The sequence below is a fragment of the Canis aureus genome, chromosome 10, assembly GCF_053574225.1.
Source record: "Canis aureus isolate CA01 chromosome 10, VMU_Caureus_v.1.0, whole genome shotgun sequence".
Classification (NCBI taxonomy): domain Eukaryota; kingdom Metazoa; phylum Chordata; class Mammalia; order Carnivora; family Canidae; genus Canis; species Canis aureus.
The window spans coordinates 41,359,838-41,387,833 of record NC_135620.1 but is presented as its reverse complement, the minus strand read 5'-3'; the positions used below and the strand labels follow the sequence as shown (position 1 = coordinate 41,387,833).

General features: G+C 37.6%; 1 long non-coding RNA gene across 1 annotated transcript; it reads left to right on the top strand.

Annotated features, from left to right (window-relative positions):
- Positions 1-8: 8 nt before the first annotated feature.
- Positions 9-5,799, top strand: LOC144321668 (uncharacterized). The gene is made up of 4 exons (XR_013387263.1): positions 9-102; positions 268-333; positions 632-768; positions 2,085-5,799. It is a non-coding gene; the product is annotated as an uncharacterized LOC144321668 (long non-coding RNA).
- Positions 5,800-27,996: the final 22,197 nt, after the last annotated feature.

The window sequence follows — 27,996 nt, the reverse complement described above, 5'->3', positions numbered from 1 at the left end:
TGCTTCCTCCGGGCCCCATCGGGTTTGCCAGAACCAGCTGAAAGTTCTGCAATCTTAACTACTTCAGGACGTCAGATCTGGTCAAGGTCCAGGCTATAAGGTGTTAGCACCTAGGGGGTGGGCTGCAGTGGAGAGAGGGAGAGAGAAAAAGAGAGAGAATGGGAGAGAGGGAGGGAGGGAGGCAGGGGGACCCCGTGTGTTCCGCAAAGTGCCTCTCTCCTGCACCCAGCCATGAGTGTATGAAATAATTCCTCCTTTGTCCACCAGCTGGCTTTCAAAGCTGTCGGGATGAGCCTGCTGGACCTGTCTGGGAAGCTTGTTAAACTGCACCGAGTAAGTCAGGGAGAAGGAGGGGTGGGGAAAAGATGAAAGAGTGAACACAATCTGTGTGAGGCAGTGGCCCTGACTCTAAAGAAACAGCCGATCTAAGGAAAGGAAGAGCTTCCTCTAAAACCAGCGCCTGCATGCAATGCAAATGACCCCGCGTGCAGCTGCCTCTGGCAGGCAGCCACCCGCCTCCCGAAGAATAAAGTCAGGGCAACAATTCCCTCCTGAATCCTGAAGCTTAGTGACTTCAAACAAGAAAAAAGAAAAGTGACATGTTTTTTTTTTTTTTTTTTTCTTTCCCCAGTGAACTCATCCCTTCCCCAAATCGTGCTGATGACCTCATCATCTGCAGCTGTGTGCTCTGAGCTCACCCACCCTTCAACTCCCAGGGGATCACATCTGGCGGGGGAGCCCTGGTACCTGGGGCGGGCACATCTGGAGGTAACTCCCCTTGGAAATGGAGGGCTTTGTGACCTCCCTTCACTCTTACCGACGACGCAGCCAAGTGGCAAAGGGGCCCTCAGCAATTTTCTTCCTTGGGAGAGAGCCCTCTGGTCTTCATGCAGTAAGGATTTATAGGGGAAAACACTGAGGTCAAGGTTAGCATTTTGGATATCTTTTCCTTTCTCACGTTTACATTCGTGAGTGATTGCAGAGCTGACCTTAGACATGATGTTGGTCTTTTGAATCTATGCTGCCCATGTTTGTTCTATAGTCTGGCAAGGCCTTGGTTGACAAAGGCTGTTAAGGTATTAACTGATATGGATAATGACCCCAACTGACAGAATTAAATTGACTTTAGAAGCCCTTATGGTAAGAATGGCCCCGTACTATCTGTATCTAGGGGAAAGCATACACACTGAAGAAGGGGTCCTTTGCCCTATTGTGAGAATATCAGTTGACCCAACAAACCCTCAGAAAAGCCACATGGCAGTCCTCTAGACATCAAGGACCTTAAAAATGCTCCGATGTTGTGATCCAGAGGTTGTGTTTCTGGGACTCTCTCCTACAGATAATACAGAAATGTACTACACTATAGTGATGATCTTCACTCCAGCATTATGTATTATAGTAAAAAGAATAATCCCCCCACAAATCCTAAAGAATCTAATTAAATGCCCAACATTAGAGAAATAACTGTTTAAATAACTGTTAATAAATGTTATATTCGTAACATGCAACATTTTACAGTCATGAAAAATGATGGGGAACGGTTTAAGGTGCAATTGTTTGGACATGCTGTGATGGAACATTCCAAAATACAAAACGATTCCAACTTTGTATGCAATGATACATGTATGGGCAAAAGGATTAAAAGAACATATATACAACTTCCACAAGAGTTATTTTTAGAAGGGGATAATATTACTACTATCTGTCTCTTTTTTAGGCCTTACTGTGCTTTTAAATTTTGTATAGTGAGTATGCTTTACTTTTATAATTAGGAAAAATAAGTTATTTTAAAAAGGGGAAAAAATTAAAACCTTGGTAGATCAGTGCCCTTGGCAGGACATAATGAATTATAAGCCTGGGGATTATACACTAAAATGGTGCGGGTATTAGGCAGGTAATATAAATGAGTGAGCTAGGACTGGTATAAGAAAATGACAAACCACAGGAGAGCTTATATTCAATCCTGATGATGTTTATCATGTGAAAATATAAGTGGCTCAGAGTTACTGAGTCAGATTTTTCTAGGGAAGTCCTAAATCAATATTTTAAAGTGAAATTGACTGATTTTTCTTTTCTTTTTAAAGATTCATCCGAGGGAGAGAAAAAGAGAGAGAGATGGTGTGGAGAGGAGAGGGAGAAGGAGAGAAAAATCCAAGTAGACTCCTTGCTGAGCACTGAGCCCCACAAAGAGCTGGACCCCAAAACCTTGAGATCATGACTGACCTGAAATCAAGAGTCAAATGCTCAACTGACTGTACCACCCAGGCACCTTGAAATTGACTGATTTTTAAATGAAGGCAACAAACTCACATTAAACAAAAATCAGCTACATGTGTTGGGCAAACAAAATATCTAGCCTAAAAAAAAAAAAAAAATCTAGCCTGCTGGGCATCTTTCTGAAACCTACTCATTAGACAATGAAAGCATACTCATGGGGAGCCATCCACCAGCCTGGGACACATATTGTCAAATAGTTTTTCCATAAGTAAACAAATCTACATTTCCATTAACTATTCATTAACTGTTCTCCACTTCCCATACTCTCACCAGGACAGTTTGCTCAAGTTTTTACGTATCACTGATCTTAAAGATGAATGTTCATACCAAATTGTATCAACTTGCATTTGTTTAATTAATGTTATCAAACAGATCTCATATGTTTATTGACCTTTGGTATTTTTTACTTTTATGAATTGCCTGTTCCTATTTTTTGCCCATTTAAGAATTGTGTCTTGGACTTTTTCTTATGGTTTTATATAAACTTTTTATTTTTGTGTACTATGGATATTAACTGTTTCTCTCATATGAATTACACTGTAAAAATTTGTCATTTGTCTTTTAACCTTATATAATAGGGTAACATTTTTATTATTTTAACAATTGTCATCAGAGTATTTTGAGTGGGAAATTAATTTTGCTTAGAATAGCTTAAGGAATCACTTAGATTATAGACAGTGAGTGTAGTTGGTACAAAAACAGTGAAACAAAGGGACAGCCAAACTCAGTGGAGAGCTGGCAAATGTTTAACAAAAGACAGAATAAAAAGAGAGAAAAGTGGGAAAAGACTTTTGCAACACACTTAATTCATAGGTATTAACATTCAGTTTATATAAAGAAATGCTACAAATTGAGAGAAAAAATGTAGACAGCCAATAGAAGAATAGACGAATTAAACAAATACTTCATAAGAGATCCAAATGGCCAATAAGTATACATAAATTTTCTAAAACCTAACTAGTAGATAAATGTAAATTAAAACATCAATTAAAACACACCTATCAGATGTTTGCTGCCCCCAAATGTTTTTGAGGATGTGGAATATCAGGAATTCATCTAAATCACTGATACAAAAAAATTATCACTGATACGACTATATAATCTTTTTGGAAAAGCTTCTGGGGTAGTTTTCCCAGCATAGACATGCATATACTGTGACCTGGGAGATTTTCTGTGCTTTGTGTATATATATTCAATAATGTTTACTGAAGCCTTATTTATGACTTCCCCAAACTAGAAACAAATAACCACCAACATGTAATAGATAAACAAATTGTGATATGGAAAACTATATAGCTGTGACTATGAACCTATTAAAGCTGCATGAGCCAGCATGGATAAATCTTGCCAATAGGTGTTGGGCAAGAAAAGTGAGACACAAAGAACATTCACAGAGATTATTCCATGTATAAAAAGTTCAAAAAGAAACAAAATTATATGGTTTAAAGATGTGTGCTCAGGTGTTAAAATTATAAAGAAAAATGAGGGTGTGATTACTATCTTGGAATCCTGGTTGGTTTTAGCAGATAGAGTGGTAGTTGTGTTAGGAAGAGGGGTGTGTGTGTGTGCACGCATGCATGTGTTTGAGAAAAGTCCCAAGATATCAATGATGTTGTCTTTGACGTAGGTATTTGCTATTTAACATTTACGTGTTTTGCATTTGTACCTCATGTTATATTTAACAATAAAATAGGAACTTGGGGATTTAGGAAAAGCAGAAAAGTGAGGATACAGGAAATAAGAAGGAGGATTACTGTAATAGAAAGGGCTGGACAACATAACAGGACTGAAAGCTGCAGGGAAATATTAATTTTTTTTCCAAAGAGGAGAGTGTACAAGGGAATTTTTAGGATGAAACAAGTCCAATATTCAATTTGATGTTGTTGGTATATGTCTCTCACTCTAAACCTTCAATAAATTTTGTTAAACACATCAATATTTTACCTGAGATTTTTGAGGAAATAAGAGTAACTGAGTTGACATGAAAATGGGAGGAAAGTGTAGGTAGATTTAGATTGAGGATTCTTTGAGAGAGGTGAGGGGTGGCCAGTCTCCCAGGATCTAGAATAGGAACTTAAGCCAAATGATTATGAGTGTCCAAAGAAAGGTGGCTTACCTGATGTTCATAGAGATTAGTTTATGGCAAGATTTTTCTTTTCCTCCTTCTATTTCTTTATTCCATACAGAAATCTAAAACTTATAATCAAGTGTTTATTTTTTGATTAATGGCTTTTCATAATTGGCTTGAAAGATATTTTATTATTTCAAAGACATTTAAATCCTCAGTTTGCTTAGAATTCTACTTAGTGTAAAGACAGGGGAAGAGCTCGATTTTGTTTTCCCAGAAAGCCAGCTCAATCTTTTTCTCGTTTAATTTTAAATGCCTCATTTAATCGTAAATTAAATTTCACATTTATATACTCTGTATTCTATTCCATTGATTCTATTTCTGTGCTGCCACCATCTTTAAAACTACCATAGTTTGATGATAAATTTAAAAATCTAATAGGGAAGATCTTCCCTGTCAGTATTTTCTTGGCACTTCCCCTCCGATGATTCTTTCAATACAGCTTAGAACCATTTTGCCATATTACAAAACAAAACCCTGTTCGGGACTTTGATAGGGATATTGTTGAATTTACAGATAACTCTTAGAAGTACAAAATATTCCCTTTTTTAAAAAAAGATTTTATATATTTATTTGAGAGAGAGAGAGAGAGAGACAGAGAGAGCACCAGCAGGGGAGAGAGGCAGAAGGACAGGGAGAGGGACCAACAGACTCCCCGCTGAGTGAGGAGCCCAACACCAGGCTTGATCCCAGGACCCTGAGATCATGACCTGAGCTGAAGTTAGGTGGTTACCCCACTTAACTACCCAGGTGCACCAATACACAGTATTCTTATTTTTAAAAAAACTTGTACTCTAATCATTCGTTTATTTTTGTATATTTCTCTTTTTTTAAAAATTTTTCTTTATCAATATTCTAACTATTTATCATTGCTAAATAAACTATCTTGTTTATCAGTTTTAGCAGTCAGCATTAATTTTAAAACTTTGATAGTTATTTGTTTCTACATTAAAAGATTAGCTACATTTCATTGGGTGATGTCAGTTGTCATCATTGTTTTTGTTTTTAATACATTATATTTCCTTCTATTTAATGGAAAATCTTCCCAGATTCTGGCACCAAGTTGACAGTCTGTTTAGAGTGGTAGGAGTTTTCAACTTTTCTTGTTTTTCTGTGTCTCCATAGATAATCCAGTAGAAAGGTAAGGAGGATATACCAGGAAAGTCTAGGCAGGCACCATTTTAAATGAGAAATCTAATAAATAATAGACTTCCAAGGAATAATTTATGTGTCTTAGTGCTGCTCAAGTTTACAAACCTAGTCTGTTGTTTTCTTTATTTCAAACCCATTCCTGTCATGTTAATTGATATATGCATCTAATATCTGTATGTTTGAGTTTTAAATGTATATGATTTCATGGTGTACTTAATATATAAAGTATGTGGCATGTTCTAGCACCTGTCAATGTTGCTTTTCATCAGACCCAACCAGAGCAGGAATCTTAGTACTTTTATTTAATTCCAACTTTAGTCCTTTTATGATAATCAAATGTCAATTGCCCAGGACCAGGGATGGAAAAGCACTGTACTGTGTGCCTGGGGGTTCTTGAAATAAAAGGGTGGGTAATTTATATTTTTAATATAAGTGATTTAGGGCCTGAGGCTTTTATCCAATTAAGTAGAGAATCAAATTAGCTAGAGATTAAATGAAGATGGAATGAGGGGAAGTCTTGCTGGCTCCTGAGTTTTCTAAAGGAGGCTTCTTAGAGTGTAGTGGTTCTCATCTTTGACTGCAGAATTACTTGCAGAGTTTTTTTAAAAAAATACTAATACATGGATTCCACTCCTAGAGAGTTCAGTTTGGTTTGACAAATAGCCTGGGCATCAGGAATTTAAAAATCTCTCCAACTAGTATGATTCTCACATGTGGCCATGGTTGAAAATGACATAGTTCTCAATCCCCACTGAGGTAAGGGTCACCTTGGGACTAGTTTAAAACTAGAGATTCCAGGGCCCTGCCTAGATACCCTATTGACATAGTGGACTAGGATAGAGTCTAAAAACCTGCATTTCTCTATATGCTTGTGCTGTAAAGGATTCATGTTCTACTCAAGGGTGGGTCTGTCTGATTGTAGTTGATTCTCTCCCCTACTGCCTTTAACTTGGCTCTCAGAATATCTTTGTTAAATATCTATCCCTTCCCCAATCTAGAACATTCACTGGTTGCCCACTGTATTAAAAACACAGTCTTTAGTGTGGCTTTGAAGGTCTTCCCCCACCTCCAGCTTTCATCCAACTACTTGACCTTCTCAAGCATTCCATTCAAACCCTCTCTATCTCTTTTTAAAGATTTGTTTATTTATTTGAGAGAGACAGAGACAGAGAGAGAGAGAGAGGCAGACAAATAACAGAGGGAGAGAATCTTCAAGTGGACTCCCTGCTGTGAGGAGCCCAAAGTAGGGCTCAATCTCAGGACCCCTGAGATCATGACCTGAGCTGAAACCAAGAGTCAGATGCTTAGCTGACTGAGCCGCCACCAGGGAACCCCATCCCAAACCCTCTCCTAACATGCACATTAAACCCTTCCCTGCAGTGATTTCTGCCTTCTCAGAGCCTTTGCTTAGGCAGTCACCTCTGTATAAGCCTTTTGCACCTTGACCCACTGAATCCTCTTCTTCAGCAGCTAGAATGCTATGACTTTCATGAAATTTTTATCTTTCCAAATTAAGATAATTCATGCTTTTTCTATATGCCTATTGCAATTGAGCTGTGTCTCTCTTTTGTTTGGCTTGGATGGACTTGAGCTGTAGAAAGCTGAGTTAATCATACTCCTCTATGCACAGTGCATTCTCTTCCTTGGTTAAAGCAAGGCCTCTCTAATATGTTTGAACAGTGTCTGAAAATATGTGTGTATCCTCCTAAAATAAGTCATGTTACCTTGTGTATAGATGCTTTTAATTTACATAAATGGTTTTATGCTGTAAACCTCACTTTTTATTTTTTACCAGATTTTTTATGATCTATCCACATTGCTAAAATCAAATCCAATTCATTACTTCTACTAGCTACATAGTATCCCTTAGGGGGCATTCACCACATTTTACTTGTCTGTTCCCCTCTTAAAGGATGCCAGTTTGCCTCTAATACTCCATTGTCTCAAGGATACCACAGTGAGCATTCTCAGAGGCAGCCTCTGATGGATCTGTGTGAGAATTTCTCTGAAACACTGACTGAAGGATGGGGTTACTTAGTCATAGGACATATGCTGCCTCAGTTCCACCAGACACTACCAGGACATCCTTCAGGTGGCTCTGCAGTTGCATTTCCTGTCTGGTCTCAGACACTCACCTCCTAGGGTGTACTTAATCTTTGTCCCTCTAAACAAACCACCCTGACAAGGGGAGGCATCATTTGTGAACTCAAGACCTTATAGAAAAAAAATGAGTCAGGATCTTGAGGTTGTAATTTTACAAAAAACCTTTGAGATATTTTTATGTCTGCTACAGAAATAATTTTAAAAACCATACACTTACTGAGGAGATCATCAATGATATTTTATAAGCCAAAGGTAATAATAGATCATTCAATGAGGGAGAGTAAGAGATCCAAAGGTCTGGTCTGTCCCAAGAAAAAGTAATCTAGAAAACATAGTGACTACAGTTTGATTTGGCCCATTTCATGGTCTTGAGTACCTCCAGATCACTCAATCTGAGATTTTTGCTATTGGAGAAACAATCCTCAAAAGTCAATTCACAAATGTTAAAATTTTAGAAAAGAGGAAGTGTGTCGGTGAGGGAATTACCATCACAGGATAAGTTCCTTAAGAATAGCAAGGAAAAATCATCATGTATAGTTAACACTTTTTGAGAACTTATATGCCAAGTACTATACTAAGTAATGCACCAAACATTATCTTATTTATTTCTCATCAATCCTATGAAGTAGAAATTATCATCTCTTTTTAAGGATGAAAACACTCAAGCTTAAGGAATTTAAATAATTTGGCCAGAGCCATACAACTACTAGATAGCAAAGCCAAGAGCTGAATCTAGATTTTAAAATTCCTTTTGTTTTTCATTCCAGATTTCAAGCTCATAGCTAGGTGCAGAAAAAGCACAGGCTTAGTTAGAAGCAGGCAAACCAAATTTAATTTCTTGTTTTGTTCACAGCTTACTAGTTATAAGCTGCTGGGTGAATTACTTTACATTTCTGGGCCTCCCTTTTCTCATCTATAAAATGGGGCCAGGAATCTGTACTCCAGAGTTGTGTGTATAAGTGAGCATGATATACAGCCCATAGTAGGTGCTTGGTAAATGTAAATGTTACTTTCTTTAGAAGATTTTTTCTTTCCAGTCTCTGGCACAAGTAGATTTATATTTATTGAATAAATATCATAGGTGATGTAAGAATTTCAGATATTGTCTGAAGTTTCCTCCAGATTAATTTGATCTGAGAGAGGTGAGAGGATGTAAAGCAGAGGCAGGGGCCCTACAAAGGTTACTTTGAGAAGTCAGAGGCAACTGTAGTCTATTTTGCAGTTTCCCTGAAGATAGTCATAGCTGCTGCCCCTTCCAAGCACAGTCAATGAGTTACCTGACTTACTCCCAGAGAAATAGACACGGAGATACCAATAAGCACAAAGCTCATTTTGCCTCCTTCACCAGGCCTCATGCAGGGAGTGCTGTGGGTTCACACAGCTATGAACCAATGCAAACTCTCCCAGGGAATCGCCAGAGAGGAAATTAATTAACCCTTGCCATGGCTTCCTGGTGGGGGGCCAGGAATTAAGCTGTCACTCCTCTTGGATGTGTGGATCGGCCCCTTTCTGTGGCTGCTTAGACTCTGAACAGAAGCCCATCTTCCCTCCCCTACCAGGTGCCCCAAACTGAGAATACTGCCCTGAGCAGGTAAGATGGGCATTCCCTCTCAGAAGCTAAATCGTGCCATACTGTCACTTGTTTCTAGGGTTGGAAATTCCAGAGAAACCTCTTCTAGGAGACTCCAAGTCAGTTGCCCGTGGCTAAAGTAATGCGATTTGCAGAAATCTTGAGAAAGTAGCTTTAGCTGTGGACACCAAGGAAACTGCTCAGCATTTGCGATTCTCCGGCATCTAGACCATTGTTAGTTCTCCAAAGGGAGGCTCCTGCCCTGTGAATTCAAAGCTGTTGAGAGTTCCACTTTTAATGAGATCTTTCAAAGGGGATAGCTCAAATGGTCCATAAGAATCATAATGTCAGGTGGATTTCATGGTCTAGACAGATCTGACGTTCCTCCCCCCCCCCCCCGCTTTTTTTCTTTAAGGTTTCCCCATAAACCAATAGTAATAAAAAAAAAACAAAACTAAAGTTCTGGGAAGGGATTGATTTATTAATAGAAGCTACTGGTTTTCTGCATTGATGGCCTCAGGGACATTTGCTACATGGTTATGATGACTGGCTTTCCCCACCAAGCCTCCAGAGCTCCCAGCAGTCAATTTATCAACACAGGATGACAAGTTCATTGTACTCTGGAAGCTTTGGCTCTCAAGAACTACTTCGGGTTTTAGGCTTGGAGGATGCCTTTGGGAGAGCATTCTTATTATGAAGTAGTACATCTGCTTGAAAAATGCAGGATCTTTTAAAATTGTGATAGAACCAACCTCTTACTCCTCCCCCTCACCCAAGGGAGTGTGTTTCTTTCTAGAGCTTTCCAAGAGCTGATCAGCTGGAAATAAAATCCATTTCTGGCAGCCCAGGACGGCAGGAGTTGAGTTTGCGCAACCCAGACGTTACCACATGGTGCAGTTTGTGTGCAAAAGGGAATCCACATTCATATGAATAACTGAGATTTCCCACTTTTACTAGCTTTCCAATACTGCTGTAACAAATTACCCCACATTTGGTAACTTAAAACAACACATATTTATTCTCTTATAGTTCTGTAGGAGAGAAGTCCCATACAGGTCTCGTTGGACTAAAATCAAGGTGCCAACAGGGCTAGTTTTTTCATAAAACTGTAGGGAAGACTCTCTTTCCTTGCTTTCTTCACTTTCCAGAGATTGTCCTCATTCCTTGGCTAATGGCACCGATTTATGTCATTCCAACTTCTGTTTCTGTTGTTATTTCTCTTACTCCTCTGACTCTGATTCCCCCTGGATCCTTCTTATAAGGATTATTATGATCCCATCAAGTCAACCTGGACAATGCAGGACAATCTCCTCATCTTGAGATTCTGAACTTACTAACATTCACCAGTCCCTTTTTGTCACATAAGACAATATTCATAGATTCTGGGGACTAGGACATGAACCTATTTGAGACGGTCATTTTTCTGCTTGCCACACCATCGTGCTCCCATTTGTTATAAAGAAACTCTGACCCCCTCAGTTGTTCTTATAGTTATCTGAAGTTTCTTAGGTGTGCCTCCATCCCCTACCAGTTGCTTACAACAGACTCCCCCTCGTTAAGGTTGGCTGTTTTTCAGAAAGTGAGCTGAGGAAGCTTCACCGTGGCACCGGGCCTGGACTTGAAATGTGGGCCTCTCAGAGCCGTGCTGGATCCCATGGGAGAGATGTCGAGAATGTACTGGGGCTGCACATTGTCATGTAGGCCCCACAAACTATTGTGAGAGGTCTTCAAGACTTCCCTTGAAAGCAGCTTCTGGCTCTAACCCTCTCTTGGCAGGGATGCAAAGCCAATCCAAGAGGTTGGGTGGGGTTCAGGCATAGGCACAGTGCCATATTTAGCTCCTATGACATGCTGGGTACCATGGTAGTTACTGGGGATTCAGAGCCGAAAAACAGTTTCACTTCCTGAAGCCCCTTACAGTCTACCTATAAGGGATGGCCTCTCAAACTTTAATGAGCATAGGAATCACATGAGAATCTTGTCAAAATGAACATTCTGGGGCACCTGGGTGGCTCAGTTGGTTAATTATCCAACTTTTGATTTCAGCTCAGGTCATGATCTCAGGGTTGTGAGATCAAGCCCCAAGTCGGGCTTCATGATGCGTAGGGAGCCTGCTTGGAATTCTCTCTCTCTCTCTCTCTTTTTATCTACCCCTTTCCCCCCTCGAGAAAAAAATAAAAATTCTGATTCAGTGGGTCTGAGGTAGGCCTGGAGATTTTGCATGTCTGATACTTCGAGTAGCAAGTGTCTAGGGGAGACTGACCTACATGAATGATTAATCGTGATATGATCAGATAAGTGTTTTGCCACCGAATCCACAAATGTTGTAAACACAAAGGAGTACATCTAGCCAAGGCTTGGCGAAGGATGGGGCATGATTTCTAGAGGAAATGACAAGTTTGAATAGAAGTTTTCCAGACAAAGAAACGGGGGAAAGGGTGCAGGCAAACAGAACAGCACGTACAAAGGAAAGGAGACAGGAGAGTTCTAGAATGGCGAGAATCACACGATGCCAGCAGAAGTGAAAGCTAGGGGAGTGGCATGAGATGAGTGATTGTGTAGGACCAGGCTAAGAAGTTTGGGCTTTGTCGAATAAGCAATGTGGAGAAGTTTTTTTGTTTGTTTGTTTTTAAATTAAGGGAAAGGAGAAAAAGGAGACAGAATTATCTCTGTTACTACCTATTCTGGGAAATGTACCCTTTGTTTTGATTGGCAAATCCTAGGGCAATTAAGTGAATGACAGGAAACTTTGCCTTTAAAAAATAGACCTTATTTAGAGCCTATGGGCATATCAGGGCACTGCTATATTTGAGGTCAGCCAAGCTCTTTTCCATTATGGGATAGTGGCCAGGGTCCAACCAGGTCCTGACCATTGGAAATAAGCCTGGGTGCATGGATGAGGGAGAACAGGACCTGCTCTACTGGCCAGTAAGAGACACTGTCTCAAAGTCTTGCTTTTAAACCTCTTCTCCTCCTATCTTTCATGTTAGCTTCAACAGTAACCTAGTCAGCATATCGCCTCTTTGAAGGGGCCACATCCTGAGGGTGTTCAGGAGGCCAGTCTCCCACCCCACCCCTGACCAAAAGATCTAGGGACAGGCCTGGATGTAGGCGCTAAAAAAATTATTTACAGTGACACTTGACTCTTCCCCTCTCTCTGCAGCCCTGCCTCTAGCTCTTGGGACCAACCTCTACCCTAGACAAGATGTCTTGAGTCTGCTTTCACTCCCAGAGGATTCTTTCCATTCTCTGAAGCCTCTTCCATCATCTGCTCATCCAAAACAAGTATATATCCTGCATGACTGTGTTTCTGGTAACATTATCTTTGGGGGTGGTGAGCAACTCTGCAAGATGCTAAATGTATTCTCTGAAAAAGGAGCTTCTGTTGTCAAATACATTTGGGTAATGGTTACTCAACCAATGGTTACTTAAAGTTAAACAGTTCCCTTAACTGCAGACTTCTCAGAAGCTTAAATATGCTAACAAACAATATGACTCTCCAAGAGGGGGATCCCTCGTGTTTCTGTAGAAAATGGTTGGGAACATATTGCTCCCGTCCATGCATATCTTCCTTGTCTCTGAACTTCTTTCTTCTACTTATATCCCTAATACAAAATAAGACACTTATTTATATTATAATCTTCTTTTTTCAGATGTACCAGATGCTCCTTGAGATCAAGAATCAGATATTATATTTAGCCTCTCATCCTCTACCCCCTCAATCTCCATAGATACTCAAATGAAAATGAAATTTCTTTTCCTAAGTCCAGCTATGAGTCACTAACATGGATCTAGATTTTAGGTTGAGTCCATCATTGCATTCTCTCCAGGGAGAATTTCCTGTAAGTAACTTTTTAAGACAGAGTAGCTTAAAAAACAAATCAAAACACCAAAAAACTTGTCTTATCACCATCACGTAGAGAGAACTGTTTAGTCATTTTTATAAAGCAATTTAAAAACTAATTCTTGACTCTTATTTTTTTGAAGATTTTATTTTTTTATTTGAGAGGGAGAGAGGGCAAGAGAACATGAGTGGGAAGAGGGGCAGAGCGAGAAACAGACTCCCCACTGAGCAGGGAGCTAGATGTGGGGCCTGATCCCAGGACTCTGGGATCGTGACCTGAGTTGAAGACAGACACTTAACCAACTGAGTCACCCAGGCACCCTAATTCTTGCCTCTTAAAGAGATCTTAGACTATTCAGACGAGTAGAAAGAAGAACAGAAGATCATGGCTCAAGCATATCAATTGCTAAGATTTTGGTTATTTACTTAAAATTTTGTCCCTACCTTTATACTTATGTACTGATATGAATTCATTCATTCATTCATTCACTCATTCATTCATTCATTCATTTTTACTAAGTTTCTTTATGTGCCCAAAAGGGCAGGGTGACTTGGTGCTGCTGGAAGCAGTTCAGACTGTATTGGTCTTGCCAGTTGGCACGTTATGCTATGCTACAAGAGAACTAAGAGAAAGCAGAGCTCTTAACTTCTCATCTCCTTTTCTTAGGAAGATTATCTTCAAATTGGAAAGGAGCAACCCAATATGGCTGAGAGATTTGTGTGTTTCACTTGACATAGGAAGAGAACAGGTTAGTTGAGGAGTGAAAAGGAAGATGATAATTATGTACAAGTCTTCAAGGGTCTGACTATTAATGTTTCAGGAAATTTAAAAGAACCGTGAACACAAATATTGAACTATGTCAATAATCTTCATGGAATCATAGAGAACTGGAGAGATGGCAAAAAAAAGTCCTTATTACTACAGAGCAGATATACCCTATCCACTGGGTATGAAAAGATAAGGGATGTCTGAAACTGTCCTTGGTAAAATTTCTGGATGAATCTTTTAAATGGATGACTTATAACTAATTGGAAAATTAAGCAGAGATCACCAGAAGCCAACATAGGTTTGTTACAATGATATATTCTAAATCAACCATTTCTTTTGAAATAATGAGATTTAAATATAACTTGTCCCTATGTCGAGGGATAATAGGCAAAATCTGTATGCTGATGAATATTCAGCATATTATGTGACCTCAATTGATCCTCATATCTTCATAACAAGTGTTGAGTCAGGTATTATTGATGAATTTGACCCTCATTTCACAGACAATAAAACTTTAAAAAATGGAATCTTAGAGAAGTAATTTATACAGTCTTCCTTGGCTAGTAAATTATGGAATTTGAAGAGGTTTCTGACTCCAAGGCCTATACATATTTCTTACTCATACTTACTCATAGTCTTACTTCATACTCTCTGAAGATAATTATGTATCTTGATTTCAGCTAGGCAATGGCCAAATCTTTATCGATATCCTCATGGAAAGTATGGGGCATAATGGATGACAAGTATATTGCATTGTATTTGGTTGAACGAATGTAATCAAAAGATATTGATTTATAGATTCATGTCATCTTGGAAAGAGTTCTTTGGTCATATATATGCTGAACTCTCTCCTTTGTCCAGTTTTGTTCAATAACTAAGCAATAGATACAAACATGAACAACATGTATATCAGGTAATATTAGCACACTCTGCAACTCATATGTACCAAAATACAACTTTCTTTTTTTTCTATTTTTGAATTAAACTTTTCTCTTAAGAACCCACAACCTATTCTATCCCATTTTGTTATGCTGATTTTTTTTCTAGTCAATTTAAGTGTTATCACAGTCCCAATTTATTCACTTTGGAGTTAGGCATGGGTTTTTCAAGACTCCTTCCCCTTCTCTGCCCCTTTTTTTCTTCCAGAAGATGTCTGTGTACAGAGGGAAGCTTTCAGAAATAGCATCATGGCCACAGGAGGAGGACCTCTATCTATGTCGTTGGCCAGTCTATGTTGGTGATAAAACATATCCCACCTGGTCTCTGGGCATGGACCAACATCTGCTGATGTTTGAAAATTCTATCACAGCTTTTAGTAGTGATGACCTCATATTTTGGGCCTCCTGTCCATGTACCAGGCCCTTTGTCATCTTCCTGGGGCATGTGAGGACGTCTCAATTTCCAGCAGGCTCTGCTCAAGCTGTAGAGAATAGGATGCATTATCTCTGACCATTTTCCTGAGGACATTCCATGGCTCTGTACCACAGGGCAAGCTACGTATGAGTGATTGCTTTCCCAGCAAGCAAGGCACAGAGGATCTTCCCTGACCTACTCAGAATTTACATGATCTCCTCTTTCTTCTAGCAACCCTCAACCCTTGAACTTCTAAGTTTAAATATTAGAAAACTTGTTAGGAAATGAGGGAATGGAAGTGGTCACAATAATTCTAGTTCACCCAGCTGGAGGTCTGCCCTATGGAAGGGCATTTTTTAAACCAGAAAGGACTCTTCCCAAGTGATATAAATATGCTTTTGGACACGGGTCTGTCCAAACCTCAATACTGGTCTTTCGGTGTCACAGAAGTATATTACTGGCTCAACTTTGAGGATAATTGAAAAAAAAATAAATAAAGTACCTGACACGTGGTTGATTCTTAATTAATGGTTGCTCTTCTGAGAATCCTCCTAGGTATCTGTGTTGAGAATACACCTGCTGACTTGCTTGAGTTTCTATAAGAAACTCCAAATCTCCCAGCTTGCTGAAGAACCGAGCCCTACCTGACATACTTCCTAGCATTTACATCATGTAAAAGACTGGTAGAAGCATCAGTGGTTTCTTTCTTATGAGTGATTTGATCCACCTTCTTGAGCATCAGAAGCATGCCTGGTACTGAAAAGGTAGAGGCAGGGGTTGATGTCAGACCGGCTGGGAAAGCTCTGCTAAGTTTACCGCCTGGACATAAGACTGTTCTTCTTTATCAGCAGTTTTCATGTTGGGTTTGCCATTTTGTAAAGGATGGCTGCAGAAAGTGAGTTCCTGTGGGGTGAGGTAGGGGAAGATGGATAAAGGAAACCCACAGCTAGCATTTGTCTCATTAAAATCTGTCAAAGCCAGAGGAACAGAAGGCAGCAAAGAGCTAAAATCAGATGTCACTAGCTTTCAGAATATGTTGACATGTGGGGAAGCAAACTGTAGTGACAATGTGCCCTTCAGCTGCCTTGGCTCTCAGCTGGTAATAATAAAGCCCTTTGCAGGCTGCACCAGGGGAGGCAGACAGCAGTCTAGCACCCAAGGACAGGAGGTGCAAAGGACAGTTAAAGCTGATGGGCTACAGGACCCTTACAATGACTTTATTGCCTTTTAAGAAACATTTTGTCCTGCCAAAATTGGCATAGGAAAACCAGTGTGATTTTGTTTCTAAGAAGTGCTGTGGATTGGAGTAAACCATGAACAATTCAATTCCTGCACCTATAAGGTTGAAATATTTAAGCTTATAATAAAGAAATAAGCAGAATCTTATCAATCCAGACTCTAGAGTTAATACTGTATTCTGTACTCTACAGTTAATACTGACTCTACAGTTAATACTGTAGAATATCCTATAAATGATAGAGTAATTAATTACTTAGAATGGATGAAGTAGCATATTGGCTTACAAAAGGTGATGTAGTAGAGTGGAAAAGTATGGACTCATGAGGTAGCCAGACAGGGGTCCAAATCCTGGCTCTCTGCTTATTGTCTCCCTGGGCAATTTACATAATTTCTTTGTGACTCAGTTTCCCTCATCTTCAAAATAGGAATGCTTATTTCTTGCTTTCAGGGTTGTTGTGAACATTTATTATATTGGTATAATTGGTATTCAATAAACTTCTTTAAACTTGCCTTGCATATTTTCTTTATATCTTAGAATATGTTTTAATTAATTTATTATTAATTTAATTAATTTATTATTTACCTGAAGCTTTAAGGAGCAACTTAAGGCTTGGAGCTACTGAAGTGCTTGGGTGGCTCAGATGGTTAAGCATCTGCCTCCAGCTCAGGTCATGATCTCCAGGTCCAGGGACTGAGCCCCACACTGAATTTTCAGCTTAGCGAGGAGTCTGCTTCTCTCTTTCCCTCTGCCTCTGCCCCTGCTTGTTCTCTCTGTCTCTCTCTCTCATATGAATAAAGAAAAAATATTTTTTAAAAAAGACTTGGAGCTACTATAGGTTAGAATTTGGTCCCCAATCTTATATCTTACTCTGAAGGTTCCAAACACACCATACACTTCCCCTCAAGATTTGATCAGATCATATAGCTAGAGCTGACACCTCTTCCTGGACTCTTGCTCTTCAGGAAAAAAGGTCATTTGTACTCCTTTGGCTGCTCTGATCTGAAACTTTAAAATAGATATTGTTCCGTTGCTGCAGAGAGGACAAAATAGCTCCTTGGGGAGAAATAGTTTAGAGAAAGGAAGTGAATATTTCCTTCTAAAGATGGTGAGCAGGGAAATAGCTGAAGTAAATATGGTACTAGCATAGCTTCTGGTAACCACTGAAAAGATCAGAAGCCAGGAATATGGTGGGATAAGGTATTTTTTATTTTTGGAAGTTTATATAAAAACTCTTATGAAGGGAGTGTCTAGGTGGCTCAGTTGGTTGAGTATCGCACTCTTGATTTCAGCTCAGGTCATGATCTCATGGGTCCTGAGATTGAGCCCTGAGTCTGCTTGGGATTCTCTCTTCCTCTGCCCCTCTGTGCCCTCAAAATAAGTAAACAAATCTTTAAAAAAATCTTATGAAAATATAAAACTTGAATCCACATATATATATTTAACAAATGGCTATATTATGAAGACTAAGAGGAAATGAAATGAAAAGAGTAAAATATTTCACAGAAATGAGTACAAATAAATAGCAGTTAATCCAATATTTCTTATGGAGACCTATGGTCAAAATAACCATGCTAATCGTTCAAAATAGAAGTTTCTGTGAATCAGTGAGCCTTTTCCATATATTTATTTATTTATTTAAAGTAAATATGCATTGTTCTTTGTTCGCTGATTATATTTCATGCCCCTCCAGATCTAGATGAAGAAATCTGGCAGGACAATTCTGATTGGACAGCTTGGGTTGGGTGCTGTTATTTTCCTGAACCGCACCAGCCCTATCCAGGCCTCCCATAGGGTAGTAAGAGTTCTTTAAAGGGAGTGCTGTACCCCTTTCATGAGTTATAATTTTGCCTCATCTCTGAGTATCAGATTATTATATGCTTGAAGGTACAGCACAGTGGAGCCATTCTACATAGGTTGAATCCTGGCTCCTTGATCTATTAGCACGGTAACCTTGGGCAAGTTGCTTAACTTCTTTGGGCCTCAGTTTCTGTATTTATAAAATGGGTATAAAGATATCCCCAACTTCATGACATTTAGGTGGATATTACATGAATTAATACATCTAAAGTACACTTAGAAGAGTGTCTAGTACATACGAAGTATTAATAAATATTACTACTATTAAAATAAATAAGAAAAAAAACACATGAGGAACAATAGATAGTAAGGAAGTTCTCTCTAATTTTCTTTGCTCCTCCATCCACGCTACTCATCTCTCACTTTATTTTTTTATTTTTATTTTTTTATAAATTTTTATTTACTTATGATAGTCACACAGAGAGAGGGAGAGAGAGGCAGAGACACAGGCAGAGGGAGAAGCAGGCTCCATGAACTGGGAGCCCGACGTGGGATTCGATCCCGAGTCTCCAGGATCGTGCCCTGGGCCAAAGGCAGGTGCCAAACCGCTGCGCCACCCAGGGATCCCTCATCTCTCACTTTAGATGGCTATTGAAAGTTTAGTGTAGGGGTGCTTGAGTGGCTCAGTCGGTTAAGCAGCGGATTCATATACCTGGCTGAACTCCTGGAAATAAAATTTATCATGTTCAACACCTTCTATGGCTGGCATTTCTCATCTGTAAGATAGTACACTCTGTTCCCAAAACATTGCTGTTTCCAGACCCTTCCAGAGCTTATTTAGGAGGAGAGATTACAGGAAGTTATCCTAATGACTATGTTTCTGAAAGAGGTTTCTTACTACTCTCCTAAACATTTGTTGATCTTTCTTTTTGTACTTCAGATTTCAGTTAGGATAGTCTGTGATTGGACCACTAGAGTGTTGATTCTTTCTCTGTGGTTTGATTGGCCATCTGATTCAACTAACTAAAATCACATCTATAATTTTGTGAATCAGAAATCATTTGACCCAAAAAAAAAAAAAAAAAAAGAAATCATTTGACCTTAACTTAAAATTAACTAAATCAGAAAATATTTTTTAAAATAGCTTATTTTGGAGCCAAGTAGAAGAAAAGACTTATTATTCTATTTAAGTTTCTTATTTGATCATATGACAAACTTGAGCTTCACTGAGGCTCTACCCAACAAGCAAAAACTTTCAATATAGTGACTCTAAGGTTAAGAAAAAAAATTATAGTACTGTTGTACTTCATGGAACCATGTGACTTGTCCATGCTTCTCTGTTGTTCACACTCAATGGGTTCTCACTTCATCTTTCTGCCTTTCTAAATCCTTCTTATCTTCCTATCTCAGATCAGACCCCCTCTGTGTTCTCTTCCCTAACCCTCTTAGATTTTAGTTTCTCTCTAGCTTGTAATAGCTCCTGGAATTCCTAGTCCAGTTAATTTATCCCTCCATCATTCAGTTATTCATCCAACAAGTCCTAGACACAAAAGTGAGTAATGGTTTTTTAACATAAAGGAACTTACAGTATAGTTAGATTATCATAAAAAGTAATTTAGTAATAGCATGTAGATTTAAAGTGGTTTTTTGCTTGTTTGCTTGCTTACTTGTTTGTTTTAAGGAAAATGTGAGCCGGATTCTTTGTATTTAAGATGCAGAGAACACTTGAAGGGTTTCTAGTGCATCCCGTGTTGTAGCTGAAGTTACATAATAATTTTCCCACACATTTTCCTTTTTTATTTTTTAAATTGTGGTAAAATATACATAATATTTATCATTTTAACCACTTATAAGTGTACAATTCAGTGGCATTAAATATATTCATAATGTTGTAGAGCCATCACTACCATCTGTAACCCAAAATGTTTTCATCAGCCCAATATAAACTCTATATTTATAAAACACTACCTCTCTAATGCCCTGTCCCCCCCAGCATCTGGTAATCTTGAATCTATTTTCTGTCTCTATGAATTTGCCTATTCTGGGGTCTCATATAAATCCAATCTTATAATATTTGTCCTATGTCTGGCTTATTTCACTTAGCATAAAGTTTTCAAGGTCCATCCAAACTGTATTATGTACTAGGACTCTGTTCCTTTTTATGGCTGAATAATATACCATTTTATAAATATACCACCTTTAAAAAGGTGGTATTCATCTGTTAATGGATGCTTAGGTTGTTTCCACTTTTGGCTATTGTGAATAATGCTTCTATAAGCATCGGTGTACAATATCTATTTGAGTTCCTGCTTTCAATTCTTTTGGACATATACCTGGGAGCTGAATTGGTGGGTCATATGATAGTTTGACAACTTTTTGAGAAACCACAAAAGTGTTTTCCACAGTGGCTATTTCATTTGATATTCTCACCAGTAATGCATAAAGTTCTAGTTTCTCTACACTCTTACCAACATGTTATTTTTTGTTGTTTAAAAAATTATACCCATCCGAGATGTAAATTGTCATCTTACTGTGTTTTTTTATTTGCATCTCCCTAATGACTAAAGATATTAAACATCTCTTCACAGGCTTATTGGCCATTTGTATATCTTCTTTGAAAACTATTGATTCAAGTTCTTTGCCCACTTTTGAACCAGTTTTTTTTTTAAGAGATATGAAAAGAAAAAAATTAAGAGATATGGTAGGGAGGCGCAGAGGGAGAAGGAGAGAGAATCTTAAGCAGGTTCTATGCCAAATGTGGAACCTCATGTGGGGCTCCATCTCACGACTCCAAGATCATGACCACCCAGGGACCTCTAGGGTTTTTTTTTTCTTTTAATTGTCGTTGCATTGTAGGAGTTCTTTATATTTTCTGGATATTAATCCCTTATCCAATATATGATTTTGCAAATATTTTCTCTCATTTTGAGACTTTTAGATTTCTTGATTGTGCTCCTTGATGCACAAAATTTGTTAATTTTGATGAAGTCCAATTTATCTAGTTTTTCTTTTGTTGCCTATGCTTTTGGTGTCATATCTCATAAGTTCCCTTTTAAGCTTTTAATTTTGAAAAAAAATTAAGCTTATATAAAAGCAGAAATAATAATATAGAGAAGTCCCATATACTCTCTATCAGATGATCTTTTTTTTTTGCATTTTGCCACATTTCTTTTATCTATTTATCAGTACTTATGAATACATTTTTTTTCTATACCATTTGAGAGTAGGCTGCATGTATCATGTCCTTTTACTCCTTAATACTTCAGTATGTATTTCCTAAGAACAAGAATATTCTCTTATGAAGCCAAAATACAGCTCTCAAATTCAGGAAAGTTAACATTGCTACAATGCTTTAATCTATTGAACATACACCAATTTTGTTAACTGCCCCAATATTGTTCTTCATAGTTTTTTTTCCCCCAATCCAGTCAGGGATCTCCAATGTGGTTATTTTTATATGTACCTTTTTTATTTCCATATTAAGCTTTATTACCTACTTTGCCTGTATTAAATAGGTATTATCTGTTGACATCCACTGGTTATCTATATGATGGCAAATGATCTTATTTGACTTTACTCTTTTTCATTTTCTCTTTTTTGGGGGTTAATATTCTTTCTACTTTGTCAGAACATAAAATGTTTAAATACTAATTTTCATCTAATATCCCTACCATTGTTTTAGATCTACCTCTACAACTGAGTATATGCTTCATTGATCCTTTTCCAAAAATTTCAGTTGTCTTTTGGTTAAAAGATGTTTATTCTTCAGTACATCCAAGAGGTTAAAACTGGTTCTTGGGGTCATATTACAATGGTATGTAACCTTCTAAAAGATGATAGTACATAAACATATATACAAGATAGGTGAAATATTAAAATTTCATGGTGTGGAATGCATGTCTAGGAATATCTAAAAAAACTTTTTAGAGGAGCAATAATGGGAAAAAAATTGAGACACATTGCTCTAGTGGACTCTATAGGAATGGCTCATGTGTATAGTATTCCCTGAGGTTACTGATATTCAAAACTATTTTTGTTTAGCTTTGATACTTGAAGCAAAGCTTACTTAAGTGTAAAATTCTTGACTTGTGCTCCATTCTTTGAATTTCTTGAAAATTCATCTTCACTGTGGCCATATTTTGTATATGATGTCAGCCTAACTTTTGCTCTCATAGATAGTTTGATCATTTGACTGAGGCCCTGATAATTTTTTTCCTTTGTCTTCAAACTATAATAGTTTTACTAGGATAGGTCTAGAAGGTCATTGGAATAGTCCTATGTCAATTTTCCCAGATATATGGTGGCCCTTTCAATATATTGATTCAAATATTCTTTTATTTCTGGAAATATTCTTATATTTACTTGGTTATAATTTAAGTATTTACTTTGACTCCAGTGTTTTGTTTTCTTTCCTCAGAGCCTCCAGTCACATGCAGGTTGGACCTTCTTTGCTTTCTTTACTCTGCTGTTACTTCTTTCTTTTCTCATTTTCATTCTCACTTATTTGCTTTGTTTTCCCAATATCTTATTTTTATTTTAACTGATTCTCCCTTGTGAAACTAGTAATTTATTCTTCATTTCATGACTTTGTCTTTTTCTTCATGTTCTTTTCAGAATTCTTGTGATTCTCATTGCATTTCATCCTAGTTTTTTCTATGACTATTTCAGTTTTTACTGATTCTAGGCATTAAAAATATCTCTAAAGGAACTCTTTAAATGATTGCTTACAGCTATTCAATTTACTTTGGATGTTAGTTATTGTTTTTTCTGCCTTATGGTTTATTGGGGAGAATTTTCAACTGGAATTGTTTTTGTTTGCTTACATTCTTCTTAAAGGATCTCTGCATAAAACTGGGTTGCTTTCTTAGATTTTATTTTTAGGTAGTTTGTGGTTTCAAGAGTGCCCTCTTGAGTATTATGCTATTTATCTAACGGAGGATGCTGATGGTGGTAAGTATAGGAAGGAATATTGTATCTTATTTCTCTAATTCCTGTAGGATTATTTATTTTCTCCCTTTTCTTTATTTATTTCTACTTTTGTTTCTTTCTCATCACTGTTATATCTCCAAGGGTCACACTATTTTCTGTATTTATTGGATTTTCCCACAGAAGCAATGTTTCTCTGAAATTGCCATCTCTAACATCTCTTACTTTCAAATACCTTCCTAAAGGCATTGTTTGGAATATCAAGTCCCAGATCATTTAGCATTTAATGTTAGATTTTATCTTTTTGTGAGTGTTTTTTTCTGTGTTCTATCAAAATACTCTATTCTCCTCCTTTTCACAGAGTCTCTTAAGCCATTTTATTCTATTTTTTGCATTCATAAACATGTTGTAAATGTGGAGCCCTGTGGGAATTTGAAAATTGGTGTTATTTATTATGGGTAATTCAAAGTTTGTGGTATTTTGAGGTAATGCTAAATGTAGGGGTCATGCATAGTTTTCCTTATTCCCTCTCGCTAACCTAATAGTTTAGTATGGAGATTTGATTTAAGTGGATATAATTATCCTTAATGGAAAAATACTTTTTCATTTTAACACAGTTGATGTGTGTTTTTTTTAATTCCTGCTGTGTCTTCCCTACTTATTTGACAAAGTATTTGAGTACTTAGTAGATGTTAAAATATTATAGTAGATATTAAAAAATTATAATTAATGTTTTTAAAAGTTATTTTTAATTGTCTTATTGCTTTGCTGAGAAGTTATAGAAGCTTTAGTAGACATCCTAATTTCAGAGCCAATCATTTCTCATGACAGCCACTTTTAATTGGAAAATCAATTGTAATTTTGAATCTGGTGAATAGAAAGATTTCCTTCCTTTGCCTTGGTCTTGATCTTTGTACTATTGACTTGGGAAAATGTTAATTGATGTGTTGCAGTACTCCAGCAATAGTTACCTTTAAATAGAAATGACTTTCTTATACTTAGTGCTAAAAGAACAGTACAAAGGTGCAAGACTCTACTACACAGATAAACTATAGATATTGGTGGAGCATTAGGTAGGTGGATGAGCATGTGTAGGATTCAGTGTGAACAAGAAAGGAGAAGAAAACTATGATGCCACTGTCAAACAAAAGGAAGTTTCCCTTCTTCTGAATACTGGAGAGAATTCAGCAACTGGGTGCCTTAGCTGGAGAACTAAGGAACAAAAGATCTCATCTGGCCCATGGCTTCCAAGAAAGCAAGTAATAAAGATGTCATAAAGAGGAGCCAGCAGGGAGGCAAGACTGGCTCCAGTGAATTAGAAAGATGAGGACTTTACTGAAAAGGAACTGAAGGGAATTCTCCTGGGTGATTTCATAGATTCACTGTATGATATGGAGTCTTGGGAAACCATGAGGTTAAGCACAGAATCAAATGCTTCCCAAGGCCTTGAATGTTTTCTCTGGAGAAGGAATATGGTGTCAAGGCTTGTGAGATAAATTTGGTTTGCCTAATTAGGTCATCTAGGAATACTTAGGGTCTATATGCATTTTGCCCAAGTAATGTTTGACATGAATATCGTATAATATTTTCTGTTAATTACATTTCTCAACATATCATTGTGGTAAGAGTGCTTGTATTTTATGAAATCTCAGGAGTAATGGTGAGGGAGAATGTGCCATCCAGCAATATTTCATGAAACTAATTACCTGAGGGAATTTAGGAATATTTGTGCAGATGAATACACTACACAGGTAATAAGCTCTTATAAAAGATGAAGTGTTCTAATTACAAAGCAATTATTATAATGCATGACAATTTTAAATTGCTCTCCTTATTTTGTGTTGCATTGAGTTTTTATTGGAAAGCAAAACAAAACAAATAGGTATTTGTTGTTTATTTTTAGTTTCACTTTTCATTTATTCTTAGCTCATCTGGGACATCTGGCTTTTGATTTCAAATACTACTCAGAAACAACTTTTATTTGTTTAAAAATGGAACTATGATGAATGTATATTTACCTTTCAGTTTTAAAATTACCAAATTGATGGCATCTGAATAAGTTAATAGGAGCTACTCCAATTATGTGCTGTGTTTTTGTGTAACTTCTATTTTGCTTAATTTTCTTTCCATGCCTAAGGGCATACCATGTTCATCATTTATTGTATGATTTCAAAAGTGTTTATAAAATATTTCTTTCAGACTTTACAGAAGAAAAGTAAACATTCACAGAAACCACACATTCTTGGCCTCTGTTTTTTTATTGTTGTTACAATTCTTTTAGTTACATCTGAAACAAAAAAGGAAAAGTCTACAAAAATCAAAAGAACAAGAAATAAATGCTATCTTTTGTAATTGTGAGAGGATCTTGTTCTGTAATTTTAGCCAAGGTACAAACATTGTAGGAAGAATAAAAGAAAAAAATAAAATCAGAGACCAGTATTAGGAGTGCTTGCTGTGTGTGTGTGTGTGCATGTGTGTGCACACACACACACATAGGAAAGGTGGTATGAGGAGTATAAGTACATTTATTTTAAGTGATATCTGCTAAATAACTAATTCAATTGAATCACTTGGTGAAACAGCAAGTTTTCTTTAGGAATAGAAAACTTGGAAGTGAATTAATAGGAGGAAGCCATTTTAATTTATTTAAAAAATAATAGCTGTGATGCCCATTGTTAATTCTCTATATAACAGCTAGTTGCTACACTGTTTTTTTCATGTGGGGAGAGACAAGAACCCACATGAGGAATTAAAAATGGGTACCCTTGCTTTCCTGCCTTCCTTGGTGGGGGTGGCCTTCTGGCTCATTAAAAGTAAAGGGAATTTGTTGGGGAGCATAGGGGAAATGTCTTTCTCCCTGCTAGGAATAAAGAAACACATGGAGAGAATTTCCTTGCTACTCTTGCCTTCCTTGCCTCATTCCCACCACCATTCCTTCCCACTCTCTTGGAGGTTGTATGAGAATATGGTGCTTGGAATGGCTGTATCTCTCTTGTAGCTCTGTAGAGAGCCCTGACACATTGAGGATGGCAGACAGAAAAATATTTGGAATAGTTTAGATCCTTGATGTTGCTGAGCCACTGAACCAACCTCAAGACCACTTGCCTCTGGGCTCTATTAGGTCACTTTAAAAAATATATTTATTTATTTTAGTGTGAGAGAGAAAGAAAGAGAGAGAACATGGACATGAGCAAAGGGAGGGGCCAAGGGAGAGGGATACAGAGAGAATCCTAAGGAGACTCCCTGCTGACTGCGGAGCCTGATGCAGGACTCAATCTCATGACCCTGAGATTATGACCTGAGCAGAAATTAAGAGTCAGAGGCTTAACCAACTGAGCCACCCAGGTGTCCCTCAGATCACTTTTAATTACACATTTTATTACATACAGCTGACCACATTTTAATTAAATAGGGTAGCCAATTTTGCACATTTAGAAAGTACTAAATTAACAAAAAAGCTAACATAATTATAGCTGCATCATGGGTCATTTTGTTACCTGACCAGTATCTGCATTCGCAGCTCTCCTTTTTTGTAACCCAACATCTGTGAATTTCTCTACAATTGTAATTCCAGAATTCTTAGCACCCCTCCCCTATGGCATTTTTTCAACCTTCTTGAAAAGCCTTTAGCCATTTCTCACTTGCCTTTTAGCCTTTCCCAGATTCTCTATTTCTTTGCCACCTTTCCTGCCAATCAACATGAAGCACTCCATTAGATCCAGAGGAGTTCTCTGCTTAAGTACACTGGGCTGTCTGCACCCAGTGTGATTTCCTCACTCATCACCTTCATGTGTGCTTGCTTCCTGCTCAGGGATCACATAGTTTGATTTTATTATTATTTTAATATACACACAGGATCTTTTTAGGATCTAAATTCCCAGAAAGGTAGGATTATGTGTGTTTTCTCTAATCTGATACAGCGTTTGATATACAGAGTAATGGTATATATCAGACCAAATCAAACACATGGAATAGAATATCCACATGTAGAAGCATTTCATGAAACCTGGATATATATTTGCCCAATTTATGTGTAGCAAACTGCAAAGAGTTGCTTGATAACTAGTGTCTGATCACACTGTATTTGTTCAGTATTCACCCTTTTTTTCTAGTCAAAAATACTTATTAAAGCATTTAAAAGCAACGTACTTATATGAAAAATTTGGAAATGGCTGATAATAAGAAATGCAAATCACTCAAATCCCTATACTCTGGAACAGTGCTGTTAACCTTTCGGTGTTTTAGTTTCTCATTAATTTTTTCTTTGCATAGATTTCAGTGGGAGTTTCTGTTTATTTGTAGCCATTGGCCAGGCAAAATTGAAGTAATAGGAGAAACTAGAGGAATGTATGTTAGGAAAGGGTTCCCCAAAGGGCTCTCCTGAGCCCCAATTCATCATGGAAGAATAATTACAATTTTGATTGCTTATTGTGTTCATGATGTCCTTTAGTTTGCAAAGTAACAATTAAGAACCAATGTTATTCTTTATATTTTAAAGATGAGATACCTAGGTTAGGGAAGTTCAGGAGTTTGCCTGAGGTAAGACAGCTGCTCAGTCCTGAAGCTGGATGTGAAACCCACACCTGACTTGGCTTCAAAGCAAGTGTTCTCTATTGAGAGTTTACCCCAAAGACACAGATGTAGTGAAATGCTGGGACACCTGCACCCCAATGTTCATAGCAGCAATGTCCACAATAGCGAAACTGTGGAAGGAACTGAGATGTCCTTTGACAGACGAATGTATAAAGAAGATTCCACACAATAGAATATTACTCAGCCATCAGAAAGGACAAATACCCACCATTTGCTTCGACATGGATAGAACTAGAGGGTATTA